Below are 18,514 nucleotides of genomic sequence, written 5' to 3'. Positions count from 1 at the left end.
CTACCTTGAGCCAGTTTTTATGTTGTATTGGAATCTGATTTGTCATAAAGTAACCCATAGCACTTGCAGTTAGAAGAGAAGATGGAGAGTTGGCGGAGCATCCTGACCTTTTCAGCAAGCAAACTAAAGTTGCATGTTATTGAGGAAACTTTTCTTAACAACTCCATTAAATCAGACCCCAACTGCATCAAAACCAATTCAATGGTCCTCAAAGTGCTGGCATCAGGATATCTTATCCCTTAACTAGTTTTGGAAGCCTTACACAGGACGGAAACCAGATTTATATTTCTAGCACAGCTTAATGGGCCAGGTTTGTCTACTGACAACAGCATAAGCCTCTTTTGACTCAATTTAGTAAAACAGATGAACCAAAAATGATCAAAGCAATCTATTTTACACTCAGGGTGAAATTCCATTGTCATAGTAAATAAGAAACTTAATGAGAACGTGTATATTGGAATACCTTAATGGAATTTGACCAGAAGAAACTGTGTTTCTATATAGATGATGAAGTCCCTTTGGGTTCTTATATTTTGGGATGCATTTTAAACATTTTGAATTTAATATTGTTCCAAATTGGCACATTGTTTCAATTATGATTCCTTTGATTCCACCCCAGTTTTTGAATCATACTTTGGAGCAAATGTATTTGGATCTTATGGCACAAATCCAAGAATGCTGATATTGGATGACTACAGCTCTCAAAACCCAACCCAAGGAGCTGAAAATCACTAGCCTTGCCTTCCAGCCAACTTCAGAAGTTGGAGATTAAAAGCATGCAGTGGGGAGACTGGGCTCCAACAGAGCACAGGTGGCAGCACAGAAGTGGGTACAAAGCCAGGAAGAGGTCAAGCTGCTTCAGTTTGTGAGGGTGTCACTTTCTGTCCCAGCATCACACTCAAGCAATAACTGACCAAGAAACACCATGTCCAGTCACAGGGATCAATCCTCTAGAAATATTGAAATCAGCTGGTATCGGAAAATATCTAAAGCCAACATTTCAGAAGCATAATGTATCCCCATGTGGTGGCTATTCTTGGTCTTCATCTTGACTTCATCTGGAATTAACTAAAATTCAAAACTGTGAGAGATTCTTGCTTGATTTGAAGTGGGAAGATCTACTTCATATTTGGATCTTTGCGATAGGAAAACACACCTTTAATCCAGACCTTTTAAACTGGGAAAATCCACCTCCAATCTGGGTCACCCCTTCTGTTGGAAGCTTATATAAGGACATGGAAGAGGGAAGCTTTTGCTCTTCTCTTGCTTGTTGACACCTTCCTTACTAGTAAGCGCATTCCTTTTCTGGCATTACAACCTATTTTTTCTGGATTCCAGCATAGACTAAACACATCCAACATCCAGCCTCATGAACAGACCAGCTACTGGAATCTTGTATACAGCCATCCATCATTGCGTTAGCTGGACTGTAAGTCATTCTAATAAATACACTTTCTATATATAGAAAGAAATTCATTCTACAAGTTTTGTTACTTTAGAAAACCCTGACTAACACACCATTAGCTAGGGATATTGTAGCAAAACATCACCAAACTGGGTGACTTAAGCCACAGAAATGTAAGATACCACAGTGTTAGTAGCCATATAGGAAAGGGTATGATCTCTTTGTTAAAGGCGTAAGAAATAAAGGTCTCCCTAACACACCCCTAACCCTTTCTAAGGTCAAGGAAAGCACACTGTCTTTGGAAGGCATGCTTTCCTGACACAGGTAATAAAGATCCTCCACTCTTGCTGCTGGCTGAGGGTTTTGGCATTGCGCTCACAAACTTTAGAACTCAATGTATTCACTTACAGTGGTGCTGGGAGCTTGGAGGTCAAATAAAAGCAAGAGCAAGAGAGCTAGTTCCTGCTGAGGCCTGAGGTTGGCTCTATTCATGCCTTTCTTCCTAGATTTCGGTATTTTCTGGCGACCTTTGGTTTTCCTTGACTTCACAGCATCCTCCTCTGTGACTTCATCTACAGCCAGCACTCTGTGTTCTCCTATTTCTGTGCCTCTGTCCCCATTATAAAGACAGCATTATACTGGATTAAGGATCACTTTAATGATTTCAGTTTAACTTCGTTATCTTTTTAAGTGCCATCTTTTAAAAGTCACAGTCTGAATTGCTGTGAAATAGGTCTTTAATATATTGGAAGCAAGAGCACCAGGTCACCAATAAGAGAAACTAAAAACCTGTGTCAGGAGGATATTAGTTTAGAGACTATGGAGTTTGGTAGAGAAAAATCCAGAAGCAATGATTATGGGAACTATGATCTGAGTTTTGGGGTTATCTCAGTGGTAGAAAACTTGCTTAGCATGTCCCAGAACAATTCAAGAGTTCCTTAATTATTCTTTTGGTCTTCATTCTCTCCCCATTCCCTTCACCCTCAACATATTGCCAAGTTTCTTATCGCATCCACAGGTCATCGTAGTCACACTTACGCTCAGAATCACCTATGGCCACCTGCTGTCCCTATTAGTATAGGACAGAAGGCTATTCTGAGGGAACAGCTGTCTACATTTTGCACATCAGGAAGCCCAAACCTGGTGACACTAATGAACTTGGCCAAAGTCTCATTTGCCAAAGGTATCACTCATGTCTCAGTCTTTTCCCTTGTCTGCCTTACCCCTTAATACCAAACAGGAAGAAAATAATAAGGCACAATGGTCAGAATTCTGCAGTAAAATTAAGGAATCCAAGAGCAGAAGTGCCTGGTTAACTCAGTAAGATGAACTTAGGCAGCAAGGAACCAAAAAAATGACAACACATTACACTGCCTCACTGGTCTTGGGTTACGTTTCCATTAGGCCATCTATCCCATGGAGTATTGCCAGGCTATGCCTGGTAGGCAACAGAAAGAGAAATATGGAGACATGGTCCAATTGTGATTTACTAGGAAAATTAGCACAAATAACAGGTTCGTAATGGGTCTCCTATGTCCACCACCAAGAAAAGAGAAAGAAAGGAAGGAAGGAGCAGAGGAAGGAAGAACCTGCCCGTACCCTCATTAAATTTTATTTATATCTTAGAAGTTTGGGGATATTATAGAAAATGAAAATAAACAAGATTAATAGGATGCATTATTATAATGAATGATTTCTTTGTGGCATCGGTTTGAATTTCAGGTGGGCATTATGAAGGAACAATGCTCATGGTTCAACTACGGTACCACAGTCCAGACATATATAGGACATCTACATTGGCTCCTAAGCACAAATAAATACCAAGACAAATTCTGCTTTGTGATGGGGCCAGGTACACAGCTGGTCCTGAGAACAAAACCCATGATTCTCCCACCACAGCCTCGTTCAATCATACAAATGGGATGGCGGAGGGCCATGACATTCTTTGTTTGCTTATCTTTCGATTGATACACCCTTTCCTCTTTTTCTTCTTTCCTTCCTCTGTTTTTGCCTCAGCCCTGTCATTTTTCTTGAAGCAAAACTTAGAACATCCATTTGGACCAGGACTGTTTCTACTTAGTTAATTTGTCCCTACACACACACACACAGACACACACACACATAGGCACATGCACACACACACAATCTCACCTAGTGATGTTAGTCAAACTCAATAACACAACTGACAGCTCAAACTCATGGAACAGCAAAAAGGGAAATTATGAGAACCTAAGTTGACAGCCAGGTTCGGAGGATGGATTCCATTTGCTTTTATGCAAACCTGTAGCCATCAAAGGAAGTCCCAGGGTAAAATCTAGAACAGCTGCCGGGACTACCCTACTGTAAGGCCAAATCCACTCAAAGGTCAATCAACACATTTGTCTCTTGTTCACCTGCTCCAGAAAGGAAAGTGCCTCGCATAAGACAGACGATTCCTCTGTGCTGACTAGGCTCTACTGCTGTCTCCATTTAGAAGCAATAATTAGGGCAGCTAGTCTTTTAATGTCAAAATTGGAAAACATGACTTCATGTGGATCTTTAAATGTTAATGACCAATAAAACCAGCTGTAGCATCACATTTGGTTTGGTTTATTAATGTGCTTCGTTAGATGAGCTGAAGTGAAAAGGGATTCCATTATCCAGCTTGAGAAGCCCTTCCCTGTAGGAAATGTTCATATCCAAGCAGAAACACAGTCTCAATGTCTTGTGCGGTTGATATCAAAAAACAGGTCTAATATTAGCACTATCAATATCATGACATCATAGTAACCAGGTGGAGTTGATGTTGTGGGGCCCCATCTTCATCCTGGAGACTTCAAAGATTACTGAAGGAAAATTTGTTGTTTGTTACAGAAAAGTTAAACATTATCTACAAAGATATATAAGACATATATATATATGTATATATATGTCTGTGTATAGATATATGTCTGTATATATATAGATATATATGTCTGTATATATATATTTAATGAAAGGTGTGATAAACACAGACACAGATATGAGGAAAGGCAAAGAAAGTTTATCAAGTATATTAATATTCTGATTTTGTTCCATATCATGGCTCCTGACCTGAGACAGAAACTCTGAGATATCTCTTATCAACAGGCTTGGAATGGAAGAGGGACTGAGCCATAGTCCAACTCCAAAACCAGCTCTATATATTTATAAAGAAATGTACATTAATACATATTTTTAAAAGTTTATACTTACAGAACCTAATTAGTTTTATTGGTGATCCTTAGTGGGTCGTAACTAGTTTTCATCCATCAGTATTTAAATATCCAGGGTTCCTTAAATTATTTGAAGATGAGCGTTTTTCTGTGGAGATAAGAAGTATTGATGTTGGAAAGGATGACATCATGATGATGATGATGATGACCATACTATTGGTACGACCACCTGCACAGGCTAAATCATTTTCTATAAGTCACAGTGTCACTATTCGGAAATTACGCAAACCAGTGCTCGTTCCGTGCCTCCATGTTTCTTAGATAGAAGGGCCTGGAGGGCTTATTGCCTGAACTCACTCCATGCAGAATAACTTTCTTCAGAAACATTAGAGTTCATTCAGAGTTATGATTTAGGAATGAAAGAATATGCTTCTGAAAAGGAGAACAAATTCATCTAGACCGTGAAGTCGATAAAATTTAGATGAGAAAATAATAAAAAAAAATTGCAAAGCAAGAGTTCGCTCTCTCTCTCCCTCTCTTTGTGTGTGCGTGAGTGTGTGTGTGTGTGTGTGTGTGTGTGTGTGTGTGCATGTGTGCGCACTAGGGAGAGGAGAACCACATGGAACAAAGGCCAGCCTCCCTCTGACACTGATAAATCATTCTCCCCATCACATTCTGCCCACAGACATATTGATCCTGAGCTAATCAAGTAGAAAGAGTCATTGGGGGGAAAAAAATAACAGGCTTAAAAAAATAAATCCCCTTTCGCGCAACTACTGTTCTGGAGCAGGGAGCTGTGCCAGCTGAGGGCAATTTTCTCCAGGGCTAGGTGGACACACCGGGTGGGAAAGGTACGACGAGGATGCGGAAGACAAAGCCTGCTGGAGCAGACCTGGTACACACCCCTTTTTGTTTTGCAGCTTGCATTTCAGCCTGGATCAGGGTAACATCTGGGCTCCGCGCAGGCCTGATTTAATAATGTGTTGGGAGCTGGCATTTGCTTCAGTCCTCCAGCAGCAGTAAATAGTGTCGGGAAGACGTGTAGCAGACCTAATTTGCCCCTTCTTTTACCGAGAGAGGCACATTAATATTTAATAGAAGAAAAATAATTCATGCAGATTTGAAAGCAAAACCCATGAAAAAGGCACACTAAAAAAATCTGGGGGGGGGGGGGAACGGAACAGGTTTGTTTCAGGAAGGCTCCATTTCCCCCACTAAATGAACTAGACCTGGTGATTTATTCGCATGGAGGCAACCTAGGCAAATTTCGCGCACCTGTCTCCTCCTGTGTTTGGGTTCCATGGCCATAAACATCTCCTAAGTTCCCACCCAGGCCATGTTTATGCCTCCTCAGTCTGTTGACAGAAACTCAGCAGCGAAGCCCAGGCTAGGGATCCAGATGATAGGCAGAGAGTCGATAGGAGCTGTGTCTTCCTGTCTCACAGTTTCTCAATACTTTAGAGTCTGGGGTTGGGCCCCCGTGTCTGTTAACTAGAGAACATGCATGAGAAGATCAGGTGCTTAGGGTTGGTCCTCTTAGAGACATGATATAGGGATACTAGCCTATGTGTTAAATGGCAGTGTGACACATAGCTAGATCCTAGAAAGAGAGTAAAATGTGTTTCTAGTGGCTCCTAAATTCTTGGCTCTCTATTTTGCAGCTACTTGGTGGCTTGGGCCCTCCAACTGAGCTTCCAACCTAGATTTGACATCTATAGAAAGAAAATCTATTCCTAAGCTTTTCCCACCCTCTCTATGGCCATTAAGGAATTACCAGTTGTATATAATGGTGCTATAAGAGACTTGCCTAGGCCTGTTTGGGGATTCTAGCAGGGCAGCACAGCTACTTTTGACCCATCCTCTTGCCTTTCTTAGAGAAGGTTGTCCTCTTCCACTGAGCTCTGCAGCTTTAGGAGGGACACACATGAAACAGTGAAGGAGGAAGGAGACACCTGCATACCCAACCAGATCAGCCAGATCCACCCTGGCAAACCATGGGGTGACAGATGTCACAAGCAGTCAGATCCTCCTCTTAGCCTTGTTGTGGCTTCTTAAATGTAGTTGTCCATTAATCTACCCTGTGTGTTCATCAACTCACTGGTGCACTAGTCAAGGAAACACGTACTTTCTTTTTAACAAGGTTCCATCAGTGATCATGTTAACCTTTGCTGATCAGATCACATGGTAAGACTTTTGGGTACCACACGTTCTTGGTATCCTTTGAATTGTACCATGGCCAAGTCTCTGACCCTGCTTCCAGAATATGTCCTATAATATGTTGCAGAGTCTCACCCAAGGTCCCCCATACTGTCTCTTCTCAACTCAAATCTCTTGCCAGAGGGGGATCCATTCCTCTGCCACACCACTTCCTAGAAATTACCTTCAAAAAGCGGCTTTCAACCTGACATGGTACATATGCCTGTTATTCCAGCCCTTGAGAAATGAAGAGCAGGGGATCAAAAAATCAAGGTCATGCTTGGCTGTACAGCAAGTTCAAGGATAGCCTTGGTTACAGAAGACCTGGTCTCAAAAACAAACAAACAGAGCTACAGATCCTTCTTACTTCTACAGGTTAGAATTTCATTAAAGACTAGAGAGCCTTACTTAATTCCTTGAGTCAATGAGCAAATTTCCTAGGCTAAGAGCAGAAACTAAGCCTCATGGGTACTGATGGGAGCCTGTTTTGTCCTTTCTCAACCATGCAGGAGAACCCACCATTCATTTCAGTACACCGGCAGCTTTCAATTTTTGTTTAGTTGATTTTTAAGATTTGTTTTATTTCTGTCTATGTGTGTATGTGTGTATGTGTGTGTGTGTGTTGTGTGTGTGCACACACCCACACACACAAGAGGGTAAGGGGGGGGCGTGCACTTACAGAGGCCAGAAGAGGGTATCTATTACCCTGAAGCTGGAGTTACAGGAAGTTGTGAGCCATTCGATGTGGGTGCTGAGAACTGAGCTCCAGCTCTTTGGAAGAGCAACAAGTACTCTAAACCACTAAGCTGAGCCATCCCCTCTAGCACCCAGCATGTTTCCATGAGCCCAATTTTACCTCATTTCCTATAAAACAATTACAGGAAGGATTTCATGTCCAGGCCTGAGAACAAGACATCTCCGTTCTCTCGCTTTCCACAGGCCACCTTCCCTTAAGGACATAACTGAAATTACAGCGTGTTAGCCAGAAGCATTTAAATAATCATAGGACAACAGGGTATTACAGGGTAAATGTGTGTCTGGGTTTTTTTTCGTGTAAATAATACAATTTCGTGAGGAAGGGGTCTTGGACATATTTTTCCTATGAATAGGCCCACCATAAGCTGCACCTGACCAAGAATGATTTTCAAATTGTTGTTTCCAGGGCTTTCCACTTAGCAAATATTTCCGGGTACTAAATCACCATAAGCCACATTTTATGTCACTGTGAAATTGCTCAAGATAGGTTCTACCACCTGCACAGATTCTACATGGACAGTTTCTCAGCATGGATTTGACTATTGAATGGCAGTTAATTCATTAGTTAGTTGGTTAGTAATTCATTATTTATGTTTTAAATCTAAGGTGATGTTAATAGAAGTGACTTAGGGATGTAAGGTAGAAAGAAAAAACAGAATCCTCAATGGAGGTCTTTGCTGTTAAAGCAAACCTTATTTGAAGTTTACTTATTTTCTTAAAACTAACAAGAAAAAAAAAATGTGCTTTCAGAATGGGCTGCTGTCCAGCCAGAGGCCCCGTGGAACAATTTGCTGGGAGACTAGACCATCTCAGCTTATCTCTGCCTCTAAACAGATATTCAAAAGAGATTTACAGATTCTCTAGGGCCCAATGTCAGCAGATAACCATGGAAATTAAGGATTAATTATCCCTTCCTGTGTTCTATACTATCAGATTTAATAGACATTGGAAATCCAGACATTGATAAAACAACAGGATGTCGGGTCTAACATCTGCTCTCTGCACCCTGCAGGAATGCGTAGCATTAATATTTAATAAAAAATAATAGCCCTGATTTAGACTCACCAGCTATGTCACGCTGTTCTTCCCGGACATTCATTTCAGATTGTATAGACTTGCAAACCTTAAATACATATGTCTCTCCCATGAGCCTCACTCCCCAGCATTCACAGGAAGCTTGACATTTACTCTTGGTGGACCACATACTTTCCAGTCACATGACATTCATCACCGCCTTCCGCTCAGTGAAGGCAGCTGTCACAGATTAGCAGGGGACCACATGAACCCCAATAGAAGGACAACACATGAGAAGACTGCAAGCTGTGTATTTTCAGGACTTTGCCTCGCCAACTGCTCCTTGTTCTTACGGTTTTGAGTTCTGATTTAGGTAAGGCTGGTTTGTCTCTCGAGCCTTCTTTCCCATCTATATTCAAGTAAATATGGTGAGCCACAAATGATTCCAGTGGGCACCTGTCACCATGTGCCCCTGATTCTACTCTAGATCCACTTTAACAGTTTACCTCCAGCATCTATGATGCAATAGAAATGTTAAGCAAAGCCCATTGAGAAATAAATAAGTAGATAAAATTGGATAAATAATTAAAAAGGAAATAAATTGTAGGGGGATATGATATGAAAGTGGAATGGATACAAACATTATATGAATGTATAATTGTTAAGTGAAATATTCAATGAAAATACTAAAAGAAATGAAGAATTCTCCTGAGAAAATACAATACTTTTCCCACGGTGCCATCACCTTTCCCCTTTCTTTCTTTCTTTCCTGGAATTTATATGACTGGGCAAATTTAGGCTCAGTCTTACATTATTCCTAATCCTAGGGTTTTCCAGTGACATTCCCTACTTCCGGGAATGAGTGTAAATAACTTTCCCTTTCTTAGCAGGCTCTGGCACAGTTATTTCTACAGTAATTAACCTTATGCTTCTCTTGAATCAATCATATTTTCCAGAATCTCAAGTTGAAAGGGCTAGGGATAGACCTGCCAAGGTCTGCTCCTCTCTGAGAACAATAGCACACCGTTCCTTTTACATAAAGCCTGCCTGGGCCCAGTTATACCCCAGTGCTATTGACAAGATGGAAGTTTCACTAACTGCAGTTCATACATTGTTGGAAGAATCTGAGTGGTGATTTCAGCTCCATTTTATTCCCTACCCTCATTCTGACCAACTGAACTCATCTTTGATAATCAGTATAAAGAATAACATGGTATCTGTTTTATTAACTTCTAAAGAAATGTCAATCACCATCTACTCCCTGGTCAGCCTGGCTGATTAACTGGACAGGAAAGCATAGCTTGAATATAAATTAACAGGCTGTTTCCTCATCTTCCAATCTAATCCTTAGGGCCTACTCATAAGGAGAGTCAGGTTTAGAGAAATCATTCTCGTCAAAGAACACATGGCCCAAGAGGGGGCAAATATGCCTACGTGGCCTGTGGATGTAATAATATTCTAGGCCTTTTGCTTGTTTGTTGAAACAAGATCTTGCTGCATTACTCAGGCTAGCCTGGAACTCCCAGGCTCAAGAGACCTTCTTGTCCCAGCCTCCTAAACAGTTGGTCCTACAAGGTCACGCCATCATACCTGGCTTTGATAAGGTTTGCATCTCTCACCCATTCATCAGTAGCAGAAGAATATCTACCCCAAATTCTAAAACGTCAAAAGGCAGTAAAGGGTTTATTTCCTTGGATGACCAAGCAGAGATGGAGACTTCACATGCCCACGTGTCCTGGATATGAGTGCCATATTCCACTAAGAAGTTATCCTGAGTACGGCCTGCTAGATGTCAACATCCCAATGACTGTTAAATGACCCAAACACTTGGAAAACACTGGAGTGTGTTGGGGAAAGATCAAAGTGTCCACAGCCATATTTTCCTCTTCTCAGGAAGAGACATCTCTTTCTCTATGTGAAAAGTGTGAAGAGACAAGAGTCACATGATTTATTTGTTTGTTTGCTTGTTTATTCGTTTATTATGTATACAGTGGTCTGGCTACTGCCAGAAGAGGGCACCAGATCTCATTATTCATGGTTGTGAGCCACCATGTGGGTGATGGGAATTGAAATTGGGACCATTGAAATAGCTAGCAGCAAGTGCTCTTAAACTCTGAGCCATTTCTCCAGCTCCACTACTATCATATGACTAAGAAATGCTGGGACTCTGAATTCCTGAAGTTTGGCCAAAGCTGTCATTAGAAAGGAAAGGACTAATGATTTGGTGACATTAGTCTGAGAAAAAAAATATCTCAAGAGAGAAGAAAGCAATCTTTGTACATTTAAAGAACATTTTGAACCATAATCCTCCTTACCTAGAAGAGGAAAGGGCCCCTGGAGAAGCCTGGGATGGACAGACAGCTTCTTCCTTTCAACCCACAACTAGTGAAGACGCACCAGGCAATAAATGGAATTCCAGTTTATTCCCTGGTATTCAACAGAATAGTTAGGGACATCTGCAAACACATGAGATGCACAAGAAAGACCTAATTCTAACAGTAGTTGAGGTACCCTGATGATAAAGATAGGGTGAACACCTGGGGATAAAGAATATATCCCTTACTCTTACCCTAAAATTCAACAATGGCTCTGAGATTAGGGAGCTAAATATGTTCCTTTGAGTTTGTGTAGTATATTAAACAACTGTCCTTATCACACTGTACAGATAAGTGAAAATTGGGTAAAACAATGCCTAGTGCATTAAGGTAGTTGTTTTAAACATTTGAATTTTGACAAGTTTTTGAGATATCATTTAGAAGATTTTTTTCTTTTTCCCCATAGACATAGTATGCCTTCATGACAAAATATTTTAATATAATTGACATAAAGACCTCAGGAAAGCTGGAAGTCCTTTGGAGTCTCTGGCTATTCCTTTGAGCTGTTCTACTGCTAACATTCCATTCTCTCTCAGTCTTAACTCATAGACATAATGTGTAGAGTGCTTAGATTTCATAGAGCTCCCTCTTGCTATCTCTGTCTCTCCCCCATACTTTGACACAGTAGAAAATCCATCCCAAATTGTCCTAGACAGCAGAACAGCTGTCAACATAGTAAGGCTTTAGCATGCCTATGTAAGTCTGTCACTATTTTTGCATTTGATAGGTTCTGAAGAGTTACTGGTAACATGGGCAAAATAAAAGATATATTTTTTGATAAGTCCTGTTTTTCCAGTGTGTAAAATTTTTTAACATCAATGTTTTCTCTTAGCTTCAGGTTGATATTCATTTTATGTCAGTTTCTAAATTTTCAGACTCAAGTTTTGATACTTCAGTTTCTCTCCAGACACTGAAAGATCTTGGGAGAGTGAAAATGGCCAATATTGGGTACTCTGCAGATACATTTGGTGTAGGAGGGTCTTCTTTCTATGTGTTGCTTTCATTGGTCAAATAAAGAAACTGCCTTGGCCTTTTGATAGGGCAGAACTTAGATAGGCAGGGAAGATGTGGCAGATGCCATGACTCTCCTCTCCAAGACAGACGCTGGTTAGACTCATGCTGGTAAGCAACAGTCAAGTGGCGATACACATTAATGCAGATGGGTTAAACTAATATGTGAGAGTTAGCCAATAAGGGGCTGGAGATAATGGGCCAGGCAGTGTTTAGATTAATACAGTTTCTGTGTAATTATTTTGGGGTTAAGCTAGCCAGGTGGCAGAAAGTGGCCTGTGCTTCTCTTACTACAGAGTGGTACCCAACGTGGTAACTGGCTCTACGTAAAACCTGAGAGGGCTTGAAAAGGAATTCTAGACACAAATAAAGAGTTTAGTACAGCTGGTGGCATGCCAAAGCTCCTTTAAGAGAATTGTTCCTGATTCAGCTGTAGCGGGGGGGAGAGGGGAGAGGGGGAAATCCATGCCATTTTAAAATGTGGCTTCCTGGGCCCTGCCACCCGTGCAATCTCCGGCTATGGAGCATTTCTGGGCCCAGATGTTTGTGCACCCACTCGGGGTCTGGAACAAAGTAGCAGTGACCAAGTCTGTGGCTCAGCTCTTTCTGCCTGGGTAGGCAGCAGGATCAGGTCTACTAGAAAGTGGTGGTTTTGAAATACCAGTTTCTGGGCTGTGCCACCATCGCGACCTTTGGCTCCTGCTGGAGACAGAGCATTTGAATGGGGTTTGTGAGTAAAATGCTATGGCTTGCTTGATGGCAATGTGGACCGCTGTGTGCCTGGAAGTAGATCAGGGGCACCAGGTGGCTCTGAGGCAGGAGCAGCTCTGCTCCGCCAAGCTGAACTGTGCTAATCTCAGGCAGGAACTATCATAATTATCATAATAACAGTGTAGTTAAGGTTTAGACTGGGCAGGAAACAGGCAGTACCATATTACCTCTACATGGCGCAACTTAAGTTTTTAAGAAGTGCTTAGCATTTTAAGAAATGTTCCTGGATAGTAAAGAATTACAGATTCACAATAGGACAGATTCAGACATAAAAGACCTCTTAATGGGTCATAGTGTTAGACATACATAGGCTTGGGAGAGAGAAGAAAAAGAGTATTAAAAAGTCATAAAGTTAATGCTTTTTAAAAAAGGGTAAAGTCTTTAAAGAGACAGAATAAAGTAAAGTGATAGAGTAAAAATAAGCCATGTAAAAATGGAAAATTCACAGAGAGTCTGGATTCTTTGTATTACTGTGTTTTCTTTGAATTTTTTGACTGTAAAGGAGTTAAGTACAGAAAGACATTTCATTAAATGGGCTGCCAAACTAAATAAGAATGGATATCATAAGGGTATTATGACTTCAGAATTTGGGTCTAAGGATATGATGCTTTGGCAAAGAGGTTCTTCTTTTATTTTCACAGAGGATGAGACCCTGTGGATTACTTCTAGACCAATATGGTATAATAGACCACACCCTCCTGAAAGGTTGCTGTGAATACCCTCAAAAAATTACTTCACTCAACTGCCAACTGAGATGAACCTGGCACACAGGATACACAATAAAAGACCTGATTAACAGCACCCCAATTTAGCAGGAAAAAGTTTGGAAAGAAATAACTGTGCCCATATTCCAAAATATTGTTTATAAATGTTCTTTTACATTAAAGGGGGATATGCTATAGATATGAATAATTTACATTGGTATAAATTTTGCTTTGTTGATATATATGTATTTCTGATCTTGATTAAGGTATTGTGATTGTGTAGTTTATTTAAAAATGTAATGTATAATTAGGAAATATAGGTTGTTAATGGATAATCATCAATAATAGTCAAGCTTGTAGTCATGTTAGATTTTCTAGGTATATAGAGATAAATTTCAGTTAGATAGGCATTCTTCATATCTTTCAAAGACTACAGAATATGGCATTTAATGTTTTAACAACTTAGGGTTTTTCATGACAATGAGACACGTCTGCTCCTGGCAGCACCAATCTACTTCAAGAGGAAGATAGGCATCGAAAAGTCTCCTTATGGAGTTGGTTAGCCATTTGGGCAAGAAACTGCTCTTGCCTGGACTGTTGCATAAACTGGACACAAAGAACCCACAAAGAGAGGACTGCTGAACTTGCCTAAAGGTGAGATGGTCTTTCGGGATTCCTGACACATGAAAGAGTCTGCAAGACATTCTGCAGGACACCGCAGAAAGTGACTGAACTGTCTTTGAAATTTCCTGCTTCATGGAAATACTATAGGCCTGTAGGCTGAAGATGGATGCCCCAATGGTACAAAAGGACTTTGGGTGTCTGTCCAAGCAGCAAGATGTCTCTGTCATTTCTAGAGTTTTGGAAGTTGCTTATAATGCACTTCCTGTTTACTTAGGTAATATTATATCCTTCTAGAGTTTTTGATGGAGTTGAAGAATGGATAGTTATAGTTTTCCTTTGTTATGATAAAAGATAAAATAGATATAAATATTGTAACTGTAATTCTTTCTTGATAACTGTTTTGTTTTATGTAATTTTACTATGTTAAAATGAAAGCCTTTCTTTTTTGTTTAAACAGAAAAAGGGGGAATGGTGTAGGAGGATCTTTCTACATGTTGCTTTCATTGGTCAAATAAAGAAACTGCCTTGGCCTTTTGATAGGGCAGAACTTAGATAGGCGGGGAAGACAGGACTGGATGCTGGGAGGAAGAAGGCAGTGTGACAGACGCCATGACTCTCCTCTCCAAGATGGACGCTGGTTAGACTCATGCCAGTAGGCCACGGTCAAATGGCAATACACATTAAGGGAGATGAGTTAAATGAATATGTAAGAATTAGCCAAGAAGAGGCTAGATATAATGGGCCAGGCAGTGTTTAAATTAATACAGTTTCTGTGTAATTATTTTGGGGTTAAGCTAGCCAGGTGGCGGGGAGTGGCCCACGCTCCTCTTACTACAACTAATAGTTTTATTTAATTCCACAACTGTGTGGTGAAGAAGGTAGAAGCATTAGTACCAAATTGAAGACAAATAAATTTGACGCAAACTGAGATATCAATGCAAGCAAAGAAGAAACAGGATTTGAACTTAAATTCCCTGAAGATGACCCTTAATCTAAAACAATGCATGTAACCAGCTCCACAAATGCCTGTAGGCAAGGCATGACCCCCAGTTCTTGTATAATTCTGACATCAAACAAGAGGTGCTTTCAAGTCTCAGCACATTTGTAATGGCTACTCTTGGCTGTCAACTTGACACAATTGAGAAGAAGGAACCTCATCTGAGGAATTGCTTCCATCAGAATGCCCTTTGGGCATGTCTCTGGAACTCTCTCTTGACTGCTAATTGACATAGAAGTGCCCCCCCTCGCTATGGGTGCTGCAACTCCTGCACAGAGAGGCCTGGACAGTCTAAAAGAGGGAACTATGCAAGTCAGCAAGCAGCCTTCCCTCATGGTCTCTGCTTCAGTGCCTGCCCTTACTTCCCTCAATGTGCCTTTCCCCACAACTCACTTTGAGTATGGTATTTATCACAGCAACCAAAGCCAAACTAGAACAACGGTGATCTTGAGTGACTCAGAGGTGACACCTGGGTCTCAGCGGGAAAGGGGAGTAGTAAAGAATCAGCTGTCTTTCTTTTTCCCTTCTAGGGAAACCATAGGTATGCTGCCACTAGAAGGTTTTACCTCACAGGTGAGGATTAGATGTAATAGGATGAAAGCAAACTGTTCCTACAGTCCTGCCAATTAAATGCACAAATCCCAGCAGTCCTAGCCAGTGGCTAGAGGGATGTGGATTCCTGGGCTGTCCAGTGTTTGTCACCAACCAGACATGGGGTGATGGCAGCTCACAGTTGTGAGCATTTTCCCTTTCCCAATCTGCTCCAGATCTCATTCTTCCAGCCTTCTCGAGAAAGGTACAATGGGAACTTTCAGCCTGTTCTTCAGATGCACTAAGGTAAAGTCCAGGATTTTGTTGTTGTTGTTGTTGTTGTTGTTGATGATGATGATGATGATGATGATGATGATGATGCTATACTTAAATGCTGTGTTGCAGCTTTTCTTAACAGGCAATACCTGATATGAAACATGTCTGTTGTTATGCTCTCTAACTTCCATTCTGATGCTTAACATTAAAAATTCTATTTTTGTATCACACATGTGACAGAGAAATGAATAGCAGCCATGTTGTTAATTTCAAGTTCCAAAGTAGAAATTTAATTTGAGATGTTGATTGGCTTAAAAATCTCCTCTCAGAGAGGATTACGGCCAGATATAAGAGGTTCCAAAAGCAGAGAAGCCAAAGACCTTTCTTTCTGCCAACTTCTCTTACTTTGTCTTTTTATCTCAGTCAAGATCAGGGATCATTTCAGTTAAGTGTTAAAAGAAATATTTGGTCTTTTGTTGATAAAAACTGATTGTGGCTTTTCATTCCCCTTCCCTTTGTATGTTTAGTGATGCTGCCCCTTCCTCTGCAACCTCTGCCCCACACCAGCCTTCATGTAGTCCTCTTTCTATGTCTAGCCAGTTCCTTCACTCTCTTCTCATCAATCAGGTGAGATCTTCAGAGACAAGGGGGTCAACCTAAGCATTTGAAAGAAAGGAATCTAAAAGACTTAGCTCACAGTGAAGTGCAGATGCTTGTTAACTTCCAGTGTCCCTCAGTCATCAATAATGGCATTTTTAGAAGATGAAAATAGTTAGCCCCTATGCATCTGTATTGTTCACCTAACTGAAATTACCTGAACTAAAAAAGAAAATATTGAGCTGATAAGTCCATATTCCTAAACAGAGTGTTTTCCTTGCTCAGAGTAGCTTCTCTGGAACTGTAAACCATGAGCTGATCATAGCATTGTTATACAAAGATTATTATCTGTTCTTTTCTCCTTTCTGGATCTAGATGATCAACACACACACACACACACACACACACACACACTCATATACCCACAAACATACACACAAATACACACACACTCAAGCACACACACATACACAGAACACGGAAGCACACACATACAACACAAGCATACATTCATACACACAAACATGCAAGCAACCATACTCACATACAACAGTGACTAGAATGTAGACTTGGAGAAGCTGAGACACTCAAGGTCTCCTTATTCAAACTGACTCATAGCCAGAGCTTACACACCTAAAAGGGCCTTTCAGAATGTTCTGTGACTAGAAAGTTCCACATGTAAATTACCATAATGATAACTAACTGCCCCACAGAAAGAGAAAGAAGAAAATACAGCATAAATATTTTTCTTCAATAAGAAAAACAATAATCAGTAGATTATTGTATAACGTATAATAATCAAATAATTAATAGATTACAAAATATTTTAATGACTATATTTTTGAAATTATAATTACAACATTTCCCCCTTTCCTTTCTTCTCTCTAACACCTCCTATGCACTCTCTTCTCAAAATCATAACCCTTTTTTCTTTAATTGTTCTTACATATATATTCTAAATACATAAACACAACCTTCTTGGCCCTATATTGTTATTTGTATGTGTGTATGATCTCAGAGCTGGCCATTTGGTAATGGCTAACAAAATGAAAGCTCTCTTCACTAGGTAAGACCATTCCTCCCACTCTCAGCATCCCCCTTGCCCGTAGTTCTTGTTGGACTTGGGGAGCCTCTAGAGTCCTGCTTTCATGATAGTGTGTCTACTGGTGTCATTGTTGTTTCAGATTTTGTTTAGAGAAGCCAGGTTGAGTGAAGTAGGAATCTTGGAGGAGAACCTACAGTCACTAATTCACTAAACCATCATGATTCCCAAATACATGCTAAGTATTTATCCTTATACTCACAGATATGTGTGGTTCTCAACTCATCACCATAGAAACTTCTCTTTGCAACAGATAGAGACCACTACAAAAACCCATAACCAAATGTAGATGGATGCTATAAAGTGGTCGCAAACTAGCTCAGAACTGAGTATAATGAAGGTTCTTTATTTAGGAGCAGACGCACAGATCACACTCCTTTGCATGAGCATGGAACAGGAACTGAATCCAGCTGGAGAGAGAGAGAGAGAGAGAGAGAGAGAGAGAGAGAGAGAGAGAGAGAGAGACTATACATGCATTACATCTACATTTATAGTATAAGAGACCATGCCCATGCCCAAGTGGTGGGTATCTTAAAGGCTATTGGCTAAAGGAGTTCCCACAGCAACCAAATAAAATGCAGAAAACAAGAGATGGTATGGTTCCCAGTCCAAACTGATGTATCTAAAAGATAACTCCTGTTTCAGGATCGTAGCAACTTGGAAGAAAATCTGGCATGCCTGAGGTCTGGGGAACAAGGGTTGCTTATGCCTTTCCCTGCCTATATGTATGTAAAAAAAAAAAAGAAAGAAAAGATAACTCCTGCATCCAAGACTCAGGGCAAAAAAGTATAAGAGTCAGAGAAGCAGTGGCTTTTCTGTGAGATGTGTCTCCTAGAAATGCCAGAGATATATAAAATATTTTAATTAATACTTTCAAATATTATATAATTCATCTTTCTTTACCATTTATAATTTTTAATCTTATACTGACAAATCAATTTCAGTTCGTCTAGTGCACCAGAAACTAACAGCTAGCCAGGAA

The 18,514-nt window shown here is 40.5% G+C and overlaps 1 non-coding gene across 1 annotated transcript; it reads left to right on the top strand.

The window, feature by feature from the left end:
• The first annotated feature begins 18,138 nt into the window (after window positions 1-18,138).
• On the top strand, window positions 18,139-18,259 carry LOC119806082. The gene has a single exon (XR_005284116.1). It is a non-coding gene; the product is annotated as a small nucleolar RNA SNORA67 (small nucleolar RNA).
• The last annotated feature ends 255 nt before the right edge of the window (window positions 18,260-18,514 follow it).

The sequence above is a fragment of the Arvicola amphibius genome, chromosome 1, assembly GCF_903992535.2.
Source record: "Arvicola amphibius chromosome 1, mArvAmp1.2, whole genome shotgun sequence".
Taxonomy (NCBI): Eukaryota; Metazoa; Chordata; class Mammalia; order Rodentia; family Cricetidae; genus Arvicola; species Arvicola amphibius.
This window is presented reverse-complemented; position numbering and strand designations above follow the sequence as displayed.